The 10,074-nt window shown below is 43.7% G+C and overlaps 1 protein-coding gene across 4 annotated transcripts in view; it reads left to right on the top strand.

The window, feature by feature from the left end:
• Nucleotides 1-95: 95 nt before the first annotated feature.
• The window catches only part of HMBOX1 (homeobox containing 1), a 106,862-nt gene continuing 96,883 nt past the window's right edge, over nt 96-10,074 (top strand). For 3 of the 4 annotated variants that reach the window (XM_075341266.1, XM_075341265.1, XM_075341264.1), the window contains exon 1: nt 97-374. The gene's annotated coding sequence lies outside the window, so the exon portion shown is untranslated. Of the gene's footprint in view, nt 375-10,074 lie in introns of all 4 variants that reach the window. The other variant, XM_075341267.1, reaches the window with a different exon arrangement.

Genomic DNA, 10,074 nt, shown 5'->3' with positions numbered 1-10,074 from the left:
TCCCCCTCCTCCTCTCGCTGCTGTCTTCTCCAGTCTATCACAAAGGGGCGTGGTTGTTATGTCTGTCTCGCTGAGAATTGTGGGAGACGTAGTCCGCTCCATGCGCTCCCCTTCAAGCTCCCCGGGGAGAAGCCAGCGGTGTCGGGAACTACAACTCCCAGAGTCCCCGCCGCGGCCGTTCGGCTGAGGAGCTGCGCGGTGCCTGAGTGTCAACATGGCGGTTGGGAGACAGACAAAGACGAGTCGGGCTGGGATGTGAGCGGCGGGGGAGACGCCGGGGGCGAGCTGGGCACGGAGGGCGGGCGGCGTCATCGTCAGCACCGCGCCGGGAGTGAGTACGGCCTGCCGGGGAGCCGAGCACGGGGACTGCACAGGTGAGCGGGAGAGCACGGAGCCGGGGAGCCCGGAGCGGAATACGGCAGTGCTGTGCGAGCGAGATACGGACGTGTGTATGTGCGTCCGTACTGCACAAGGCGCTATCCGGCCATTGTATGTGTGCGGTATATACGGGGGTTGTAGATGTGTGGCATCTGTGCTGTGTGTGGTATATACCTGTGTATGTGTGTATATGTGTGTATATATATATAATATACACACACACACACAGTGTTGTCTGTGCTATCACTGCTGTGTACACATTGTGCACACTCTTTTCACTGCATGTGTATATAAGATATGTATATACTCAGTTGTGTATAGTGTGTACAGCGCTGTGCACACTGATGTGTCGCTGTACGGCTGCTGTGTACATGACATATATACAGGGGCTTTATCATTACTGATGATTGTATACTGCTCATTGGCGTCAGTGCATGTGGGAGAATAGAGTGTATGGTGTATACAGTAGTGTAGGGTGTATTGTGTATACTGTGGATTGTAGGGTGTATATTGTTGGGTAGCATATGGTGTATACAGTAGCATATGGTGTATACTGTATGGTGTATACTGTGGTGTAGGGATTGCATATGGTGAAATGTATGGTGTATGCTATTGTGTATGGTGTACACCTTAATAAATGGTGTCAACTGTACAGTAGTGTATGGTGTATACTGTAAAGTATGGTGTAACGATTGTATACTCTGTGATGTATACTGTACTGTAGGGATAGCATAGTGTGGTGTATACTGTAGAGAAAGCTGTATATGAAACGTTGTATACTGAAGAGTAGGGTGTATACTGTATACAATGAGGTGTATACTGTAGAGTAGGATGTATATGATGTGTAGGGTGTATACTGTAGAGTGGGCTGTATACGAGGAGGTGTATACTGTAGAGTGGGCTGTATACGAGGGGGTGTATACTGTAGAGTGGGCTGTATACGAGGGGGTGTATACTGTAGAGTGGGCTGTATACGAGGAGGTGTATACTGTAGAGTGGGCTGTATACGAGGAGGTGTATACTGTAGAGTGGGCTGTATACGAGGAGGTGTATACTGTAGAGTGGGCTGTATATGAGGAGGTGTATACTGTAGAGTGGGCTGTATACGAGGAGGTGTATACTGTAGAGTGGGCTGTATACGAGGAGGTGTATACTGTAGAGTGGGCTGTATACGAGGAGGTGTATACTGTAGAGTGGGCTGTATACGAGGAGGTGTATACTGTAGAGTGGGCTGTATACGAGGAGGTGTATACTGTAGAGTGGGCTGTATACGAGGAGGTGTATACTGTAGAGTGGGCTGTATACGAGGAGGTGTATACTGTAGAGTGGGCTGTATACGAGGAGGTGTATACTGTAGAGTGGGCTGTATACGAGGAGGTGTATACTGTAGAGTGGGCTGTATACGAGGAGGTGTATACTGTAGAGTGGGCTGTATACGAGGAGGTGTATACTGTAGAGTGGGCTGTATACGAGGAGGTGTATACTGTAGAGTGGGCTGTATACGAGGAGGTGTATACTGTAGAGTGGGCTGTATACGAGGAGGTGTATACTGTAGAGTGGGCTGTATACGAGGAGGTGTATACTGTAGAGTGTATTGTCTTCTGGCTTCGTCTGTAGTATACACTGCCCCTCAGGTGTGGATATATTGGTATACACTGTCCGGTTACAGGCTGTGCGGTGTTTGCAGACAGCTGTGGCTGTAGCATGGCCGGGACATATAGCTGACACTGCTGTGCTGTGCTCATGTTATGGGGGTTTCATGTATCTTTATACTGTGGATCATCCATCGCAGTCTTGCTCTTTTTTTGTTCCTGTTTTGTGTGACCTTCTGACTTTTGTGTGATCCTTTCTGCAGCCCGCTGCACTGTAGGTGTATGGAGGGTCCTGGGTCAGTTCTATGGGGTGCGTCCCCTTCCTAAAAATGTTTTATCTAATGCTGCCTTCTTTGTGGATACCTATCGATCTATTTATATCTGTCTGATATGCAGTCCTCCCCCATACTATAATACGCACTAATCAATATAATTCATAGATATGTCCGGTCTCGTCTTCTCTGTAGGTGACTAGTCATTGTACAGCGTGTATAGGGTTAATCCAGCTCATGTTTCTGCAGTTTGGATTCTTTCTGTGTCTCTACACGTTACGTTGTATCTGTCCCTCATATAATGATCACTTGTTACATTGTGTCACTGGTGTTGGCTCTGGCAATATCTGGCAGTGCAGGGAATTATGGGGCCGGTGTATATACCTGCGGAGCGTAGATTTGGCTTGTCCTAAGCATTTATCCTATAGCAGCAGAGCTGGATCTGTTACTTCGCTGCTCCGCACTCCTTCCTCTGTTGACAAACTCGACTCTGCTACATCTTATTATGCTCCTCAGTGATGTGATGTTCTTGAAAAAGCCGACAGCTTCATAGCAGAGCCTGCTATTGCCGGTCCGCGATGATTATTCACTTTTTTTTTTATCCATTATTGCTGTTTACGTATTCAGCTCTTCTATATATATATCTATATGAATGCTGCTTCCCCAGATGTGGGGCCCATTGGTTTCTGTCTCCTAATGCTGAGGTTCCCGCAGCGCCCCGCATCCAGGGGTTCAGGATCTGTCCCCTCTAAATGGATTGTAAGGTGCTGCAGAATATGTTGGCGCTATAGTAATTAACGTCCCAATGCCACAAACCTCATCCTGCAGATTGTGCGGAACACTATAGGCCATTTGATTATTGCATTTCTGCCATTTTCAGTGGTTTTTGCCTGTATTTGGTTTGCACCAGTCTCTTCTTTTCATTTGCATTGTTTTTTTTGCATTGTCTATTTTATTTTGCTTTTTTTTTTTTGCAATGTGTTCCTGGATCTTGTATTGCAAATGTCTGCAGCCGATTCATCAATTGCAACATTTTAAAGTAGCTTTTTTTTTTTGTCATTTGTACTCCAGGCAACATTTTCGGGAAACTTTTTGCCATTAAAATGACGTAAAGAGAACGATAGAGCATCATTGATTCTGTGCACCATTCATTAACAAATGTTTAAGAATTTGGTGCAAAAACGTCAACAAATATCACAAGCTTTAAAAACCCCAGTGAGGAGTGCAGTCCTAAATCTTGTGGTCTGTCGCTCCTCTTTTTGTTGCAGGAAAAGGTGATAACATGGCCTGTCCGGAGCGGTCCCTTCATGACAGTTATGTCCATAGCAACTCTCGGCTTTTATCTGTCCCACTTTACTTGTCAGGTTGCCCCCCTGCCCCACTCCTGAGCTTAATATTTGCAACACCAGACCCTTAGTACACACCTGTTCCGAATCTCCATGATCCTTAAAACCGCTAAGTGGCCACCATCAGGTTGAATATTGGCCACCAACGGTGATTGTATTCAGGGAAATGATGTCTATAGATCAGACCCCATACAGTAGAAAAACCGGTCTCCCTGTGTTTTAGAATCTCAACTGTTCAGGAAAATCCAGCAGAATTATTAGTTCAGCTCTGAAGTGTAATTCAGCATAAGTAATGTGTGTACATATTGCCTGCACCAGCAGAATAGTGAGTGCAGCTCTGGAGTATAATACAGGAGGTAACTCAGGATCAGTACAGGATCAGTAATGTATGTACATAGTGATTGCACCAGCAGAAGAGTGAGTGCAGCTCTGGAGTATAATACAGGATGTAACTCAGGATCAGTAATGAAATGTATGTACACAGTGACTGCACCAGCAGAATAGTGAGTGCCGCTCTGGAGTATAATACAGGAGGTAACTCAGGATCAGTACAGGATCAGTAATGTATGTACATAGTGATTGCACCAGCAGAAGAGTGAGTGCAGCTCTGGAGTATAATACAGGATGTAACTCAGGATCAGTAATGAAATGTATGTACACAGTGACTGCACCAGCAGAATAGTGAGTGCCGCTCTGGAGTATAATACAGGAGGTAACTCAGGATCAGTACAGGATCAGTAATGTACGTACACAGTGACTCCACCAGCAGAATAGTGAGTGCAGCTCTGGAGTATAATACAGGAGGTAACTCAGGATCTGTACAGGATCAGTAATGTACGTACACAGGGACTCCACCAGCAGAATAGTGAGTGCAGCTCTGGAGTATAATGCAGGAGGTAACTCAGGATCAGTACAGGATCAGTAATGTACGTACACAGTGACTCCACCAGCAGAATAGTGAGTGCAGCTCTAGAGTATAATACAGGAGGTAACTCAGGATCAGTACAGGATCAGTAATGTACGTACACAGTGACTCCACCAGCAGAATAGTGAGTGCAGCTCTGGAGTATAATACAGGAGGTAACTCAGGATCAGTACAGGATCAGGCATGTACGTACACAGTGACTCCACCAGCAGAATAGTGAGTGCAGCTCTGGAGTATAATACAGGAGGTAACTCAGGATCAGTACAGGATCAGTACAGGATCAGTAATGTGCGTACACAGTGACTGCACCAGCAGAATAGTGAGTGCAGCTCTGGAGTATAATACAGGAGGTAACTCAGGATCAGTAATGTATGTACACAGTGACTGCACCAGCAAAATAGTGAGTGCAGCTCTGGAGTATAATACAGGAGGTAACTCAGGATCAGTAATGTGCGTACACAGTGACTGCACCAGCAGAATAGTGAGTGCAGCTCTGGAGTATAATACAGGAGGTAACTCAGGATCAGTAATGTATGTACACAGTGACTGCACCAGCAAAATAGTGAGTGCAGCTCTGGAGTATAATACAGGAGGTAACTCAGGATCAGTAATGTATTTACACAGTGACTGCACCAGCAGAATAGTGAGTGCAGCTCTGGAGTATAATACAGGAGGTAACTCAGGATCAGTAATGTATGTACACAGTGACTGCATCAGAAGAATAGTGAGTGCAGCTCTTGAGTATAATACAGGATGTAGCTATATAAATTACTTTTATTTTACCTTGATCTCCTCATTCCCATCTTGTCCCTTTTTTGTGTGAATACCTTTCACTTTAAGGGCTTGTACAGACGGGCCTATTTTTGGTCCACATGTGATCTGATAATACATCACATCACACTTTGACCAGTGTTATATTATATTTTATAATTTTTATTTTAGAATATATATATATATATATCTATCAGTACAGACCAAAAGTTTGGACACATGTTCTCATCTCTAGAACAACTGTTAAGAGGAGACTTTGTGCAGCAGGCCTTCATGGTAAAATAGCTGCTAGGAAACCACTGCTAAGGACACGCAACAAGCAGAAGAGACTTGTTTAAGCTAAAGAACACAAGGAATGGACATTAGACCAGTGGAAATCTGTGCTTTGGTCTGAGGAGTCCAAATTTGAGATCTTTGGATCCAACCACCGTGTCTTTGTAGAAAAGGTGAATGGATGGACTTTACATGGCTGGTTCCCACCGTGAAGCATGGAGGAGGAGGAGGTGTGATGGTGTGGGGGGGCTTTGCTGGTGACACTGTTGGGGATTTATTCAAAATTGAAGGCATACAGAACCAGCATGGCTACCACAGCATCTTGCAGCGGCGTGCTATTCCATCCGGTTTGCGTTTAGTTGGACCATCATTTATTTTTCAACAGCACAATGACCCCAAACTCACCTCCAGGCTGTGTAAGGGCTATTTGACTAAGAAGGAGAGTGATGGGGTGCTACGCCAGATGAGCTGGCCTCCACAGTCACCAGACCTGAACCCAATCGAGATGGTTTGGGGTGAGCTGGACCGCAGAGTGAAGGCAAAAGGGCCAACAAGTGCTAAGCATCTCTGGGAACTCCTTCAAGACTGTTGGAAGACCATTTCCGGTGACTACCTCTTGAAGCTCATCAAGAGAATGCCAAGAGTGTGCAAAGCAGTAATCACAGCAAAAGCTGGCTACTCTGAAGAACCTAGAATATAAGACATATTTTCAGTTGTTTCACACTTTTTTGTTAAGTATTTCATTCCACATGTGTTACTTCATAGTTTTGATGTCTTCAATGTGAATCTACAATTTTTAGTCATGAAAATAAAGAAAACTCTTTGAATGAGAAGGTGTGTCCAAACGTTTGGTCTGTACTGTATATTATATATTAATTTTTTTTTTTTTTTATCGGATTGTGTCTGTCCGTTGCCTCCGTAAATCAGATCACTCTCAGCCGTGGAAGTGAATGGGTTTTTGGGAAAAAAAAATGAACTACACACAGATGACCTCTGAGTGAGGTCCAATTTTCACGGACATAAACAATAGAGAAGTTAGAGAATTTATTTTCTTCCACACAATCAAGAAAATTGGACCTTGTGTGTGGTTAGCATAATTGGGGTGATTTCCTCGGTAAGGCTGTAGACGTGTGACTGGCCTGGCGCCGCTGTCCCGGTTCTGGTCCGGCCTGGCGCCGCTGTCCCGGTTCTGGTCCGGCCTGGCGCCGCTGTCCCGGTTCTGGTCCGGCCTGGCGCCGCTGTCCCGGTTCTGGTCTGTCCTTTCTTGTCTCTGTATGGTACGGGGTGATTTCCTCGGTAAGCCTGTAGACGTGTGCCCGGCGCCGCTGTCCCGCTTCTGGTCCGGCCCGGCGCCGCTGTCCCGCTTCTGGTCCGGCCCGGCGCCGCTGTCCCGCTTCTGGTCCGGCCCGGCGCCGCTGTCCCGCTTCTGGTCCGGCCCGGCGCCGCTGTCCCGCTTCTGGTCCGGCCCGGCGCCGCTGTCCCGCTTCTGGTCCGGCCCGGCGCCGCTGTCCCGCTTCTGGTCCGGCCCGGCGCCGCTGTCCCGCTTCTGGTCCGGCCCGGCGCCGCTGTCCCGCTTCTGGCTCAGCCTTTCTTCTCTCTGTATTCGTACATGGAGGAGATCTTCTTTTTCGTGTCTCTCCGGGGTGTCGTGCACATCGCCACCATTAGACGTGGTGTTGGCAGCACTCTCCGTGGGTTAAATATTACTTTTGCTTTCTGCCTCTCGATAAAGATCAGCAATCTGCCTTATGCCGACAGGTGCTGCAGGAATAAGACGTGGGGGGCGTCTGGAAGATTGTAACCTTTGCCAGCAGACGCGGGGAATAATGGTCCCCAGAGCCTAGAAGAAGTGCGAGTTACAGGCATTAATGTGCGGTCGCCTCCTCGCTGTGCCCGGTGTGATCAGCGCGGCTAAGCTGGGAGATATTACACGTAGAAATGTGGTGGGTATATATCGCTGGGTATTTATGTGCATGTCCCGTATCCCAGGCGTCTTCTGCGGCCGCTGCCTGCACCCCACAACTCAGATACCCATTACACCCTACTGATCTGCAATCTTACAGGGGAACAAGAAACCTTAAAATTGAAAACCATCAGCAAAGTGTGCTGCTCCCCACTGAGGACGGGGCCGCGGTAATATATGTACAGTGATGGCGTCAGTCCTACTTGATGGTACACAATACATTCACATTCATCGCCTCCTGGGTAACATATGCTTAGATGTTTTTCTCAAGTTTTGGTCTTATGTGGTTTCGCTGCCAGCGATGAAAGCGAGAAGGAGTTTATCCCTAATTATATCTGAGCTGTTTACAAGGATGATTTCTCTTATTCATATCATCCACCACCCTCCAATATACATACGATACCAGCCTGCACTTCATAGTTATATTCTTCTACATAGGAGCAGTATTATAGTAGTTATATTCTTGTACATAGGGGCAGTATTATAGTAGTTATATTCTTGTACATAGGAGCAGTGTTATAGTAGTTATATTCTTGTACATAGGGAGCAGTATTATAGTAGTTATATTCTTGTACATAGGGGGCAGTATTATAGTAGTTATATGCTTGTACATAGGAGCAGTATTATAGTAGCTATATTCTTGTGTATAGGGAGCAGTATTATAGTACTTATATTCTTGTACATAGGGGGCAGTATTATAGTAGTTATATTCTTGTACATAGGGGGCAGTATTATAGTAGTTATATTCCTGTACATAGGAGCAGTATTATAGTAGCTATATTCTTGTGTATAGGGAGCAGTATTATAGTACTTATATTCTTGTACATAGGGGGCAGTATTATAGTAGTTATATTCTTGTACATAGGGGCAGTATTATAGTAGTTATATTCTTGTACATAGGGAACAGTAATACAGTAGTTATATTCTTGTACATAGGGGGCAGTATTATAGTAGTTATATGCTTGTACATAGGAGCAGTATTATAGTAGCTATATTCTTGTGTATAGGGAGCAGTTTATAGTAGTTATATGCTTGTACATAGGGGGCAGTATTATAGTAGTTATATTCTTGTATATAGGGGCAGTATTATAGTAGTTACATTCTTGTACATAGGAGCAGTATTCTAGTAGTTATATTCTTGTACATAGGAGGCCGTATTATAGTAGTTATATGCTTGTACATAGGAGCAGTATAGTAGCTATTTTCTTGTGTATAGGGAGCAGTATTATAGTAGTTATATTCTTGTACATGGGGCAGTATTATAGTAGTTATATTCTTGTACATAGGAGCAGTATTATAGTAGTTATATTCTTGTACATAGGGAGCAGTATTACAGTAGTTATATTCTTGTACATAGGGGCAGTATTATAGTAGTTATATTCTTGTATATAGGAGCAGTATTATAGTAGTTATATTCTTGTACATAGGGGCAGTATTATAGTAGTTATATTCTTGTACATAGGGGGCAGTATTATAGTAGTTATATGCTTGTACATAGGAGCAGTATTATAGTAGCTATATTCTTGTGTATAGGGAGCAGTATTATAGTAGTTATAATCTTGTACATAGGGGCAGTATTATAGTAGTTATATTCTTGTATATAGGAGCAGTATTATAGTAGTTATATTCTTGTACATAGGAGCAGTATTACAGTAGTTATATTCTTGTACATAGGAGGCAGTATTATAGTAGTTATATTCTTGCACATAGGGGCAGTAGTATAGTAGTTATATTCTTGTACATAGGGGGCAGTATTATAGTAGTTATATTCTTGTACATAGGGGCAGTATTATAGTAGTTATATTCTTGTACATAGGTGCAGTATTATAGTAGTTATATTCTTGTACATAGGGGCAGTATTATAGTAGTTATATTCTTGTACATAGGGGGCAGTATTATAGTAGTTATATTCTTGTACATAGGGGGCAGTATTATAGTAGTTATATTCTTGTACATAGGTGCAGTATTATAGTAGTTATATTCTTGTACATAGGGGGCAGTATTATAGTAGTTATATTCTTGTATATAGGGGGCAGTATTATAGTAGTTATATGCTTGTACATAGGAGCAGTATTATAGTAGCTATATTCTTGTGTACAGGGAGCAGTATTATAGTAGTTATATTCTTGTACATAGGGGGCAGTAGTATAGTAGTTATATTCTTGTACATAGGAGCAGTATTATAGTAATATTCTTGTACATAGGGGGCAGTATTATAGTAGTTATATTCTTGTACATAGGGGACAGTATTATAGTAGTTATATTCTTGTACATAGGAGCAGTATTATAGTAGTTCTATTCTTGTACATAGGGGCAGTAGTATAGTAGTTATATTCTTGTACATAGGGGGCAGTATTATAGTAGTTATATTCTTGTACATAGGGGCAGTATTATAGTAGTTATATTCTTGTACATAGGTGCAGTATTATAGTAGTTATATTCTTGTACATAGGGGCAGTATTATAGTAGTTATATTCTTGTACATAGGGGGCAGTATTATAGTAGTTATTTTCTTGTACATAGGGGGCAGTATTATAGTAGTTATATTCTTGTA

This window comes from Anomaloglossus baeobatrachus, chromosome 3, assembly GCF_048569485.1.
Source record: "Anomaloglossus baeobatrachus isolate aAnoBae1 chromosome 3, aAnoBae1.hap1, whole genome shotgun sequence".
NCBI lineage: Eukaryota > Metazoa > Chordata > Amphibia > Anura > Aromobatidae > Anomaloglossus > Anomaloglossus baeobatrachus.
Note: the sequence above shows the minus strand (reverse complement) of the source record. Positions and strands in the feature narration are given on the sequence as shown.